General features: G+C 35.4%; 1 protein-coding gene across 12 annotated transcripts in view; it reads right to left on the reverse strand.

The window, feature by feature from the left end:
- LOC125059143 (calcium-dependent secretion activator) overlaps window positions 1-9,129 on the reverse strand; it is a 55,919-nt gene extending 46,790 nt beyond the window's left edge. For all 12 annotated transcript variants that reach the window (XM_047663391.1, XM_047663400.1, XM_047663399.1 and 9 more), the window contains exon 1: window positions 8,996-9,129. The gene's annotated coding sequence lies outside the window, so the exon portion shown is untranslated. The remainder of the gene's footprint in view (window positions 1-8,995) is intronic.
- Window positions 9,130-10,303: the final 1,174 nt, after the last annotated feature.

The following is a 10,303-nucleotide window of genomic DNA, read 5'->3' on the forward strand; positions in this document are numbered from 1 at the left end:
TTGAATAGTGGAAAGTGCTCGGTCAAGGTCGCTTCGGAAGACTGATCTCTTTATGCCGTTGCTTGGCAACGCTATTAATAGATCCGTTGGATTATTAAAAGAATCATCGTGAATATATGGAAAAATATTAAAAGTAATTTGTTCACACATAACCTATACAGAAACGAACATATATAAAAAACATACATTTGATTAATCCACATCTACGTTTTATATATCCAAATACGTTTCGAGTTCTAATAGTCTGAAATCACTCCAGAGTATTTTTATAATTAAATGTACGCGTTCGTTCGTGAAATCGCTTTGCTAAAACTATGTTTTGTGAATCATAAGTAATGCAATACGTAATGTACTTTTAAAAAGCAGGATTTAGAGATCAGCCTTGCTATTCTGTAAGTCACTTTTCGAACTCACACAGCGGTTTTCACAGCGGCGGTCGCGCTCAAATCAGTCGTGAAGCAGCCATTTTACGATTTGGCATTCTGATAAACAATAAACTACAAGCTCCCTCCTTACCAGAATCGCAAGGCTGGAGGTTTCGGGGCTACAAATTAGTGGAGGCCCTCTGGCCCCAAATTATTTTCCAAAGGAGTATTTAACAGACATATAATATCAAAATAAAAATTGTTTACTAGTAGGAAGTTAACACATTTTTTTCCGAAGTCTAAATTGTAGAGGCCCCAGGGCTGTGGCCCCTAAATCCGGCCCTGAGAAAAAGAAAGGAAGATTAAAGTTGTCGCATTCATCGGCTTAGAAGCCAATGGAAGCACTTGTAGAAGGAATACTTAGGATGATAAAGAAAATTCTAATACGTATAATTGTCGCTGTTACAAGTTCGAATTCACCTTCATTACATAATCATGCCAGAAAAATAATGGTTGTTTAAATTAACCTTTATTTCGTCTGGGGTTGAATTTCCAAAAAAATATTTTAGGTTGAATTAAAATATCTTATTTAATACTGGAATTCTTTGATTTTACTAAATGAACGGCGTAAATATAACTATTTTAACTTTGGTTTTGTTTCCTTTGTGGTAGAGATTCTTGGGCCCTGGGGTTCAAATGCACAGGCGCTAATTAAAGATTTAGCGCCTGGTAGATAGTATCCGTGACCCTAGAGCTGGTGCTTTCCTCGCTCAACGAATAAGTATTGCAATACAGCGAGGAAATGCTGCCAGCTCTAAACACTACCACAGGGACCAAACTTTTTAAATTTGTTTTAATTTTCTTTTTATTAATTTTTAATTATTATTATTACTTTGAAGGTTAAGAATATTATAATAAGAATATAAATACTGTATATATATGTTGGATTTAAATCAATTAAGTAATTCTTACAGAAACAATATGCAAATGACTTTATTTAATAATACGCTTATAATAATTATTTGGTTTGTAAGTCAACCAATAACAATAAGCATTCGCTATTGTTACGTAAACTTGCTGATACCACGACTTGGTGAGATGTCTGCCTTCGACCGGTCATGAATCCCTTTGAGTCCTCACCCGGAAGAAGTAATTAAATCAATTCAAGTCTTCTAACTTTGTTGTGTCAAATATTTATGGCTGCTCTGCCTTACAAACACTTTGTATGACTCAAAACTTGGCGATTAAAAAGAGTGGCTGAGAGTTTCTTGATAGTTCTTCTTGCCCGCTCTACGTCTTTGACTTGCGAACTGGTAGTAAATGTAAATTTACAATTAATTTAACATCTTTTCTGTTGACGTTCATAAGTGTACTTGTTTACCTATTTGAGTTTGAGTTTAACTTTGTTGTGACACTCCCGTGACCCTCTTATGTGTATCCTGCGTAAGCGCCATGAGCTTGTTTAGTTTTCGTACTTGGCAAATATAACGGATAATTATATTAGCAATAAACAGAAAGCCAATAAAAAGTAATTGGTCCATGGGGAGAGCAATAAATAATTAAAGATACGGAGAATTGGGTCTTGCAATTAGATTTTCCCAAAGATTAGATTTTATTTCCTTTTTGTAATTGGGGCTCAATGTCTCCATTATAGTTATTAAATGAAACTGATGTGCAGACTTGAGAAAACATTTATTCTTGTGGCGATACAAATACTATGCATTTAGATTTGACATTGCATATTTAAATGTATTTCATTGGATTTTTACGTTTTAGTATTATTGATGTAAAGTTTGTATATATTTTTTTAATTATATTTTATTTAGTATTGTCTTTTATTGACATAACCTTTACACATATGTATAAAGAAAAAACTTTTTAACCGTATTAAAGTTATGTATATATTATAAATGAGCCATTTCTGCCAAAACCCTCCATCTTTTAGTCGATACCAACTCCGGGGAAATAAATACAGATAATGCAACTTTTTGCTACAGCTGTGATACTTTTTGACATCAAACACCTTTTGTCTTCAGTCACCGTGACCACGCAAGCTGTAAAGCACGCGAAACGTCGGTTAAATTTAAAATAATTGTATACATAACTTTAATCCGGTTTAAAGTTTTTTCTTTAAATATATTTTATTTGTTAATCTCCATACGTATAATTATATTTACACATATATTTTATATTTGTGAACACCATAGAACAGTATGTGAGATGACTAACGTCACCATATTCTAGAGCTAGAAGACCGGCAGTAGCTCTAGGCAGCAGATGAGTAGATGCTTCCAATGGGATGCCACTCCACATGACAGCACCACAGAACATATTCATTCATATGCTTAGGGCTCATTGCAATACCCGAAAAAGAAAATATTTGTGTTGTATTTTCTTTTGTCGTCGACTCTGAATGTTATCCTACGTAAGTCCATGAATAGCTGTGCCGATACGAGAGAAAAACATCCCCTTTGTAACCCATTACTGTTACTTTTGCAAAGCATTCAAAAATTTAACATGAAATAAAAAATACACTGACCGAAAACAAGCGACGGGGAATTCCCCGTTCCGTTCGATAGACGCACATCGTACATGGGTTGCTTAATCTCATGGATACCAACCTTATGATTATTTTTTTTTAATTTCAGATATTTTTTAATTTAAAATATCGCCTATTGTTGTCATTGGGGACTGGGGGCCCTTTGTATACACAAGGTTCGGGGTGCAGCAGAAAAAGCCCTTAATTAGATCCGCCCCTGTCGAAAACACATTCAAACTGAAACTTAGTACACATATTCAAGTTATCGCCTGCAAGTTATCCCTTCCAGTAATTTTTCATCTAATATATAAAATTCTCGTGTCACAATGTTCGTTCCCATACTCCTCCGCAACGGCTCGACCGATTCTTTATTTATGCATATTCAGTAAGTCTGAGAATCGGCTACTATCTATTTTTCAAACCCCTAAGTGATAACCCCAATTTTTTTTTTAGACAATTTTTTGTCGTTACAATTCAACGCCTAATTTACCCCTCTACGATTAACCCCTATTTCTTATTATTGTAGATAGTTATTTTTATTTTAACTAAACAAATGTTTCCTACAAATAAAATACATGGCAAAACAACGTTTGCCGGGTCAGCTAGTAAAGTATAAAAATAAGAGTATTCCAGAGAAGTACAAAAATTATTGAAGAACGTAAAACACCAATAAGAACCTTTTGTATCTGGTTCTTTCTACGCCCTTGGTTTACTAATTAGTGTACGATGATAAGATAAATGTTACGCTTCGTTTGTTATTCGTTAATTAATCAAAGCTTTGATAAGGCCTAATTCATATAACAAAACAATACTGTGTGTTCATTAGGGATCAAAGTATCAACATGAAGTTCCAATAACCTTTTCATGGAAGGTTCTACAGTTGATATTCAATAGCATAGTGATATTTTTACGCTTCCTTCATTTATTAGACGTGATTGAAACTAGGTAATAAACACAATTATATTAAAAACAGTAGTGTAGTCCTCGTGGCGTCAGCGTGCGAATCCCATCCCTGAGGTCGTAGGTTTGATCCCTGGCTGTGCACCAGTGGACTTTGTGCGCGTTTAACATTCGCTCGAACGGTGAAGGAAAACATCGTGAGGAAACCGGCTAGCCGTAGACCCAAAAGTCGACGGCTTGTCAGGCACAGGATGATCACCAACCTGCCTATTAGATTGACAAATGATCATGAAACAGATACAGAAGTTGGAGGACCACACCTAAAGAGTAGCACCACAGATTTATTATTTTATATTAAAAACACACATTTCATCATCAGCTATGCTTTAAGTCCATCTTAAGACTCCTACTCCAGGTATTGTGCCTTTTACATCTATTACATCCATACAGCCTGCATGCCGTCGGACCAATCTTCTTCAAGTCTTTTGTTCTGCCTAGATCTCAATTCAAGGAGCCTTCGGGTTCATCAGATCTTTTCCATTCGCGCTTTACGGTCCACCACTCTCCGTTGGTGACGATCTTAGTGACTACATCTCTTACATTCGTCTTTTTTCGAATGACTTCATTAGGAATACGGTCGCGAAGGGAGATGGCGAGCATTACTCTTTCCTCCTCGTAAGACTAAAAAATAGAATCTTTAACACACATTATACGCCAGTAATGTTATTAAATTATGTAAACTACACAAGGGTAAGTAATTTATGTATATTCCCCTCAACTCAAGTTGTTGGTTTTCCCGATGGTTTATGCTAATTATAACCCATTTTTAGTTTAAACCTTATTTTCTTATTTTAAAACAGAGCCGTAAATGTCAGCAGGTTATTACTTTGACTTTGTCTATTACACGACGACGAAGAAAGGGCAGAATGGAAAATCCTTCAAGAAAAGAGCGTGCCAATTCTTAAAAGGCCGGCAACGCACTCGCGAGCCCTCTGGCATTGAGAGTGTCCATGGGCGGCGGTATCACTTAACATCAGGTGAGCCTCCTGCCCGTTCGCCCCCCATTCTATAAAAAAAAAAGTCTGGATGCCTTTTTCGAGGTTCCTCAACGGACTTAAGTTTGTTTTTTTACTATGTTTAAGTAAAAGGAACTTGACCGTAATAAAGACTATTTTATTATTCTGTATGTGATATCAACGGGAATTTATTTACTTCTCTGCTTACGTAATTAGAGAGATGCGACTCTTACTGTGAGTGAGATTCAGAAGCGGAGTCCTGCAACCCCTGGTAATGGAAGAAACTAAGTTTTATTTACGTATGTTTGCAAAATATTTAATAAAAATTCTTAAGGATATTACTCTACCCCATGTTGTTCCCGCGTCCAATGTCGTCGTACGCGCGTATACACGTTTTATAATACTGTCTTAATAATAATTTATAATTATTATTTAGGTATTTATTTGTTCTGTCAACCCGATTGTTATCCGAACAAATATACTTCTAGCTTATACGATATTACGTATCTAGCTGTAATCTAAAATTCTTTTCCAAAGGCTAGTACTAAAAAATGCTAAAGCGTAACCGTATACTTAATTCAATATTATGTAAGAGCGACCTTGAAGTGAGAGCCCAGATATTTGGAATTCGGCCAAACTTCAACAAGAGCCTACAGATCTGGCATTTTCAGTGGGACTTTGAATTGTGCATGCAACATCCATCTATAATCTATAATAATCTATAATTACACCTAGGCTTGAGATTTCTGTATCTATTTGTAATATGTTAGTTATTTCGACTATGTATTTGCGTTTTGTTCCCACGAGAATTTAAGTGCGTGCTCCTATTTCACCATACCTCCTGCTGATAGAGGACAAATCTTTGTTTTTAATTTATTTTATTATTATTTACTACTTAAGATGTCATGTGGAACATGGTGCATGGTTGCAGCTCCTTACAAACGTAAAACAACCAACTTGGCGATTAAAAAGAGTGGCGGAGAAAATATTGCCAGTTCTTCTCTTCCGTTCTACGCCCTTGATTTGAGAACTAGCAGTAAATGTAAAATTAGAAGCATTTAATGTATATTTCTATTTAGACGTTCTTAAGTGTACATTGCGTTACCTATATGAATAAATGATTTCTGACTTTTGACTTTTTGTAGCCTTCAGCGCCTGATCGTCAACTTTCGGGTCCAGGTTAGGTCGGTTTCCTCACGATTTTTTTAAAACTTACAACTATTATGAAATAAGTATGAATACTTCCTGCCAGACAGAAACAGTAGGAATAGTTCTTTTGGGTAAATGGGTTTCCCATACCCTCCCGCAGCGCGATTGCCTTGTATTAGAGGATTATGTGGAACTCGTACATACTAAAACCCTTTCGCCACTAGCAATGGCCCGAAACAGGACACGGTAATCGAATGGCCTGGTCCGCAGGTCAAAGACGCCCATGCCAAAACCTTCACTGTTGAGGTACAACGGTGAAGGTATCAATATAAAACCAATCAATACTGAGGGTGTTTTATAAATGTTGATATTTAAATTCACTTCACTCAACGCAACGCTTGGTCGATGAGCTTTTTAGAGCGAGTGAAGTTCCAGTAGAAATCCGAATTCACTTACAAAACCACTTTACAGCAGTTCATTTATTTATTTCGTAATCCTACAGCTAACAAAAATTATTTATAATAACAATTAATAACTACACAAAAAATATAGCCAGAGATGGAATACATAATATTTCACTATAAAAAGGGTCAAAAATTTACAAAAGGAATACAAACAATAGAAAATATTCAATACATTTAACTAATGTATCAAATTTGGCTGTGTTGTGTGAAGGTGGAAAACTGAGGATAGCTACGTGAAAGTGTATATGTTGGGTATGCTCATGATGAAGCTTATCTTGCGCTATGGATATTCTTTACTTCTATTAACCATATTCCGCGATAGCTTAAACAAGTCAAGTCTAAAAAATATTGGTTGTATGTCCGGGCTCCGCGATACAAAACTGAATGTTGTTCATAATGTATTTTCAAATTCATACTTGGCCATAAATATTAACAACCTAGATGTGTGTTTCGATTTGATTCCATGAACAGTTTTCAATCTGTTCAATAAGGCCGTTTAACACGCGAAATGTCATGTTAAGTTTTAACCCTATTTCACTCGCATATTTTGTAATAATAAAGGTCTCTTGCGGGATTTATAAATGGCATAGTCGTAGGTTCTTTAGTTATATATTATTTAAGACTCCGTTGCATACAGAAATATAATACAGTTGACATAATTAAATGAAAAGGAGGGCAATCAATGTGAGAAGAAGAATAAAAATAGACAAAACGAATGGAACAAAATAAAGCAATTTTCAAAGTCATAACTCCTTCAAGGATATATAAAGTTGGTACCTACTGTCAAAATACCTAGTTTGTAAAAAAAATATCTAAAGCTAAGAGTTCCAACGCCCATAATAGGCTTAATATATTTTTTCTAAGTAATAAAAACTTTATACACATGTACTGAATTTCTTCATAAATTATGCTTTTATGTAATAACAAAAAAAAAACAATAAAAACAAAAAATTAAATTAAAATAATGAAAACATACATAAACAGTGAACCGGACAATATAAAAAAGGACACATAAAAACGAAAAATTGCACATGAATCACGATAATTTCAGATCAGTTTCACATCAGTTAGTAAGAAAGTTAGAGATACAATGTGGACAGGAAATGTTTTTTACAGTAGAGATTTAAAGGAAGGTAGAGGAGCTAAGCGAATAGAGACAGGATGTAATTTGATTGCAAAGAAAATTGTGCTGATAGTTATATAGTATATATATTGTGATGTATGATATTTCTTAAATGTGAGATAGCTCAGACACTATTAGAACAGATTAAGACCTAGACTATAGAACCCTTAGTCTTCACATCTGTCTTTTTTATGGGCCAGGAGGCAAACGAAAAGGTGCTTTGAATAAAGTGATAAACGCCGCCCATGGACACCTGCAACGCCACGGGCTAGGGAGTGTGTTGCCGACCTTTCAGGGAATGGTACGCTGTTTGCTTGAAGGCCCCTAAGTCGTATCAGTTCGGTAATACCTCTACTGGCAGCTTCACAAAGAGGTAGTGCTCGGCAGAACTATTCCGGGTCTCAGCCATGGCGGTTTCTTTACTTCCTTCACAGTAAGAACAAGTTTACCCCATTTCGCGCCCCATAACCACTGGAGCAACAATACTTAGTGAATTGTGTGAAACACTCTTTAGCACATTGCGTATATATTGCTATTGATGTCATATTCTTATCGTAGGTTGGAACCCCAGCACCTATGGAATTTCTGTCTATGTGTGCATTTCTCACTCGTTCATACGGAAGGGAAACATCGTGAGGAAGCCATCATGTCTTAGACCCAAAAAGTGAGTCAGGAACAGAAAGCTGAAGTATAGAGAAATCGGGGGTCGAAACGAAAATTCTGTAGCAGTTTTTCTGGTCAGATTCTTGTAACAATGCTTGTATTTAATTTCCGTAAGAATAAATAAAGAACCTTAAAACGAAACAAAAATAATGTCTAGCGTGACTTCGTATATCAAAATTTTGAATATCTAAAACTTTTATGTAATTTCGTATAATTTTTTAACTTATATATAAATATATCTCCTTTATTCAAATATATTAAATAAGTTTCAATAACAGAGTGATAAGTGTTTCGTATACATAAATTGTGTATTTAATTCTCAACACGCAAAGTCGCGACGTAATCATTAAATAGTAATCCTACATTATATAACCATGTTAAAAACAAAAGCATTTACATTAAATTCTTAAAAACCGACTTCATCACTGTCATCCCAATGTACTTTTTGATTTAATTATTTAATATCCTTTTAAAGCTAACCTACTAATATAATCAACATTAAAACTAAGACTTTAATAACTTGTCTTGAATAAATAAATGATTATAAAACATGAAAATAACTTTTACAACCACGTTGCCAGCTAATTAAATTCATTTTCCATAACGTCAGCGACTCAACATGTCTTCGTTTAACACGAGGAAGCTGTACAAACTGTCGTCAATATAAAACTGTGACGTAATTTTTTGTTTTAAATTACGCCTTATCACTTCGTGTATTGTACGCAGTTTTTAAACATAATAATCTAAAAAGAGAGGGAAACGTGTAATATACTTACCAATCTGTTTCTGGTTACACAATCCGTACTTTGTACATTTGAATGTGGACCACTATTTTGCAGCAGGTATCTGGCGTGTGACTGTACGCCAGGCATATGACAGACTGTCCGCAACCATTTTGCGCAGGCGAAGTAGAGTCAGCAGTGGGTCGATACGATAACGTTTGAAGGCTGCGCCCTCATGTTGGGTGACATTGTAAAAACGGGGTAATGTTTAGAAACGAGGTCACCAATTCGTATATCCCGCGCTTCCGGTGTTGCCAGATTCGGTTTGTATAATCTGGATATAGGGGATGCTGTAACATCTACAAGGAGGTTGGATTAAAGAATATCTTATGTTAGGCGTGAAGGTTTTGAGGTTACTTTTTTATAGGTTCAGTTATTGGCGCGTAAGCTTAATCAACTTAGTAGTTCAGTTGGTCATGCCCCAGTTGAATGCGATTAGATCATAGGTTTTAATCCCGGGGATATTTATAACGAGACGGTAGAATGCGTTTTCTTTGAACCATGGATATCGTTTGGGATTTATTTTGTGAGTGTATTTCAGGAATAACTTGTCTTCTGGGACTTTATATGGGAATCCTTGTTATGTAAATTCTTAGATAAATTAGATAATAAGAGGGTGGATTTTATTTCATAAATAGTAAGGACACTTAATTTTATTATTATTATAAAGACACTTAAACGATCCAAAAGGGTTTAAATAAGTATTACTATTAGCGACATTTAATTATGTAAAAGGAGGCAAACGGGCAGGAGGCTCACCTACCGCCGCCCATAGACACTTACATTGCCAGAAAGCTCGCTAGTGCGTTGCCGACCTTTTAAGACTTGATACGCTCTTTTCTTGAATGCCAATATTGTTTTACTATTTTACTACTAATAATAATTCTGATATACAAAAATTAAACCAGTAATGTTATAAAACAATATATTGTCATTTATTTACTTATAAAAATAACTTATCTGGGTTCGATGCCCTGCGAAAGTTATTACAGTTTGCACACAAGGCTAGTTGAATTTCAAAATAATATCTCAATGTGTCTACGACCTTAGGAAAGAGAGTTTACACGCTGAAGCCACTAGGCCAACACTGCTGAGGTTGTGCATACCTGGACCAAATCCAGGACGTACTAGAGAAGGGACAACAGTACCCATAATTATTATCGCGCTGATGAAGCAAGAGCTACATAGATATATACCTATGTAGAAAGGACCGTCGTAGGTGGAGATCCGTCTTCTCAGGAAAAAGGTGTGAATGCATAAATAAATTAAGAAAAGTGTTACCATGACAAATATTGAAACTAC

Source organism: Pieris napi, chromosome 19 (assembly GCF_905475465.1).
Source record: "Pieris napi chromosome 19, ilPieNapi1.2, whole genome shotgun sequence".
Lineage (NCBI taxonomy): Eukaryota > Metazoa > Arthropoda > Insecta > Lepidoptera > Pieridae > Pieris > Pieris napi.